A 4,504-nucleotide genomic window follows, 5' to 3' on the forward strand; every position below is an offset into this window, starting at 1 on the left:
TGAATCTTCTTCTTCAGTATGATCCATTTTAGCTGTAAACAAAGTGTTGGCTGTAATCTGAGTTTTCCTACAATAAATACTGGACTGTAATCATTATGTGTCAATCTGAGTCTGAAGCTCTAAATGTACCTTTTGAAGATCTGTGCTCACTTGAACTAACACGCTTAATGTTTTGCTGACTAAACATCTAATACAATCGAATACTGGATTAGTGGTGCTGGAAGAGCACAGCAGTTCAGGCAGCAACCAATGAGCAGCAAAATCGACGTTTCGGACAAAAGCCCTTCATCAGGAATAAAGGCAGTGAGCCTGAAGCGTGGAGAGATAAGCTAGAGGAGGGTGGGGGTGGGGAGAGAGTAGCATAGAGTACAATGGGTGAGTGGGGGAGGAGATGAAGGTGATAGGTCAAGGAGGAGAGGGTGGAGTGGATAGGTGGAAAAGAAGATAGGCAGGTCGGACAAGTCCAGACAAGTCAAGGAGACAGTGCTGAGCTGGAAGTTTGAAACTAGGATGAGGTGGGGGAAGGGGAAATGAGGTGCTGGTGTTTTTGAATCCGTAGTCTGTACTGTTTGTCCTGTTCGGGTCCGAACTCTGCTGGTTTAAAGGTGGTCTGGAGTCCGTGTGGGATGAGTTGGTTACGGAGGCATGCACTGAGGAAGCAAATGTGGCTGTGGTACCGAGTTTGTTTCACAACATGGTTGAAGAGCTTCAGAGCAGAGGAAATGACCTGGGAGTTGCAGTGGGAGAGGGACTCCCTGAGATTCTTGTAGAGAGAGGAGGAAAACTTCTTCAAGGCAGGCATCCTTGCAAGAGGATTCGCAGTAGGGTTAAAATCAACAAGGTAAAAACAATGACTGCAGATGCTGAAAACCAAATACTGGATTAGTGGTGCTGGAAGAGCACAGCAGTTCAGGCAGCATCCAACGAGCAGCGAAATCGACGTTTCGGACAAAAGCCCTTCATCAGGAATAAAGGCAGTAAGCCTGAAGTGTGGAGAGATAAGCTAGAGGAGGGTGGGGGTGGGGAGAGAGTAGCATAGAGTACAATGGGTGAGTGGGGGAGGAGATGAAGGTGATAGGTCAAGGAGGAGGGTGGAGTGGATAGGTGGAAAAGAAGATAGGTAGGTCGGACAAGTCCGGACAAGTCAAGGAGACAGTTACTGAGCTGGAAGTTTAGAACTAGGATGAGGTGGGGGAAGGGGAAATGAGGTGCTGGTGTTTTTGAATCCGTAGTCTGTACTGTTTGTCCTGCTCGGGTCCGAACTCTGCTGGTTTAAAGGTGGTCTGGAGTCCGTGTGGGATGAGTTGGTTACGGAGGCATGCACTGAGCCACTCCAAATGAGTTGCCAAAAAATGTAATATTTGCATCAGCAGCTCACTTAAATGCTGTTTTGAAAGTTTTAAATACTAGTGCGATTGACCAGAATCTCAATTTCTCATGTGCGTTAGCCTCGAAGAAATCTAGTTTAAATTATTTTTCTTTATTCCCAATTTCTTGAATTGTCCACTTTCCCAGGACTTTCTCCTGCTTTTACTCTTTTGCTGTAATTTCTACTTGCAAAGGTGATTGAAATGTCTTCTCATCTCACCACAGAGATACTCTGCTCCACCTCTTCCCCTGTAAAGTATTGCTTAAGCTTCAGGACATGAACACTTTAGCATGGCTGTGGTACTGTTTTGATGCTCCTGCCCATCTCTGTGGGCTTTTGGAGTGGACAGTGATACCATCATTTGGCCTGAAACTGATACATCTGGAACTTCAATATACCCATACATTATGATCAAGTCCACTCTCTGACTGTGGCCAGCAGTGTACTGATCAGCTGGTTCAACAGTTAAGTCCTTGTTTTACTGTAAAACACAATTTTTTTTTCTTTGCCATTTTTCACAACAAATCAATTACAGATTAAATTTATCTTTCAATGTTTCATATCCATGACAACTGGTAAAAAATTCAGTGGCATTTGCTGGTTTCTGGGAATCTCAGACAAAATCTCACTTGCTTGATTCTATGATTCTGTTTTGGGCTGTAGTATGCCTGGAACATCATTGTCAATTTGAAATTTATACTGCCTGAAGAAATTTCTCCTCATCTCAGTCCTAAATCTCATTTTTAAATTGTGACCGATGGTTCTGGACTCCCTGGTCATTGGGAACATCCTTCCTGTATTTACCCTGTCTTGTCCTGTTAGAATTTGATAGATTTCTATGAGATCATGCCTCAATCCTCTAAATGTCAGTTAAGTTAATTATACCCATTCACTCTTCATAAATCAGTCATGCCAAGCTTCACCTGTACTCCCTCCATAGCCAGACATCCATCCGTAAGTAAGGAGATCAAAACTGCACACAATATTCGGGTATTGTGTCATCAAGACATCATACAATTGCAGCAAGATATCCCTGCTCCTGTGCTCAAATGCTCTCACAATGAAGGCTAACACCATTTGCCGCCTTCACTCCCTGTTGCACATGCATGCTTATTTTCAGTGACTGGTGTAAATGGCACCTAGGTCTCATTGCACTCCTCCCTTTCCTAATCTTTTGCCATTAAGATGATAATCTGCATGTTTTCTGCACCAAAGTGGATAACCTCACATTTATCTGCATTATACTTCATCTACTAAACTTGTGCTCACTCACTCAACTTGTTTAAATCACACTGAAGCATTTTTGCATCCTCCTTACAGTTCACCCTCCCACCCAGCTTTGTGTCATCTGCAAACCTAGAGATATTGGACTTAAAGTAAACGTTACAGTCAAAAGTCAATGTCATCATTCATTTGACTGAAACTCAAGTTCATTCTTGGAGATAGTAATCATCGTGAAGGGCTAAGAAGTGAAAGTGGTGACCCTGAACCATATCTCTGTTCCTTCACCTTCACTACTTCAAAATCCTAACTTCCTCCAAAACAGCATTGTGGATCTCCTCACACAGCAAGGACTGCATCATGTCAACAAGATGGCTCAGGACTACCTTCTCAAGGACACGTAGAGGTGGGCAATAAATGCTGGCCTCCTCAGAAATGAAAATATCCCATGAATTATTTAGACACAGAGGATGGCTGGAATTTTCTGTATATTGAGATTAGGAGTGGAAGAGGAACAAAGCCCAGGGTTTCCTAATCCTGATTCCACAAGGTAGGTATCCTGTTATGCTCACTAAGAGCTTGGCTGTGATTTTTTTTCAGTCTTTAGTTTCCTAATGCAATGAAGTGCCAGCAGTCTGGGCAGACCTGCAGTTATTTTCTACTCCAAAATGGAGGTGCGGCCAAACATTGGTGATAGAGCAATTCTCTCTCTGCAGTCGTGGTTTAGCTGCTTTTCCTGTTTCTTCTGTAAATTGATAACATGGTTGGTAAGGGATCGCCTCTAAGTTGAAGTGTCCTCTCAGTTACTTATCTTTTATCGCATCTACTGCACTGTTCAAACTAGGAAGTCTTAGATCAGCTCTTCAGCTTTGAGAAACTGCTTTGGCCTTTAATTCAACAGGGAATCTGTCGCCATGTCAAGTAGAAGGGAGTATCTCTTATAGATATTTTATAGATACTATTGAAAGAGATGCATTCTAGTAAATAAATATATAAATTCATTTATTTTACTGCTTATATATTATTCATAAATCTCTAGAGGCAAAAGATTTAACTTTTGAAAATAGCTTTATTCATGTTGTGTGCACATAATTTAGCAATTCTTCAATAAACTTCAGCAATAATTGCATCACATAAGATAGTCAGTGCATTTTAATCAATGTTAATTTAACAAAATATTGCGTCAGATTTTTCCATAATCGACAAACAAATGGAGCAAGCTGTTCATTTCACTTACACATTTTTTACTAGTTCTTGGGATTTAGGTGTCGCAGGTTATGCTGATGTTTTTGTCCATCTCGAATGGACCTCAGGGAGGTGCTGGTGAGTTGTTCCAGGGTTTTGACCCAGCAACTGTCAGGGATGATGTCTGAGCTCAAATTAGAATGGTGCATTGTTTTAGAGGGGAGTTTGCAGGTGTTGTCATTTCAACACATCTACTGCTCTTTTACTTCTAGGTAGTAGAGATCAAGGAATTGGAACATCCTATTAAAGGTACTTCATAAAGTGATTGCAGTGCATATCGTAGATGGCATACATTGCTTCCAATATATATTGGTGATGGAGGGAATGAATGTTGAAGGTAGTATTTGGGATGTCAATCAAATAGGGCATATTGTTCTGGATAGTGTCAATGTTCTTGAGTGTTGTTGAAACTGTGCTCATCCAGGCAGGCAGAGAGTATTCCATCAAACTTCTATCACTGTCTGGTCCAGTTCAGTTTTTGATCTGGAGTTAGACTTCCAGGCCCACGCCATAGATATACTTGTGATCCAAGTCATACAAGGATATGGGCCAAGTGCTGAAAAATGGGATTACAATACGTAGGTGTTATCTTTGACTAGTGCAGACTCGATGGGCCAAAGGGCGTCCTTCAGTGCTGTAGATCTGTATGATTCCTGACCTGCGCCTTGT

Source organism: Chiloscyllium punctatum, chromosome 5 (assembly GCF_047496795.1).
Source record: "Chiloscyllium punctatum isolate Juve2018m chromosome 5, sChiPun1.3, whole genome shotgun sequence".
NCBI classification, from domain to species: domain Eukaryota; kingdom Metazoa; phylum Chordata; class Chondrichthyes; order Orectolobiformes; family Hemiscylliidae; genus Chiloscyllium; species Chiloscyllium punctatum.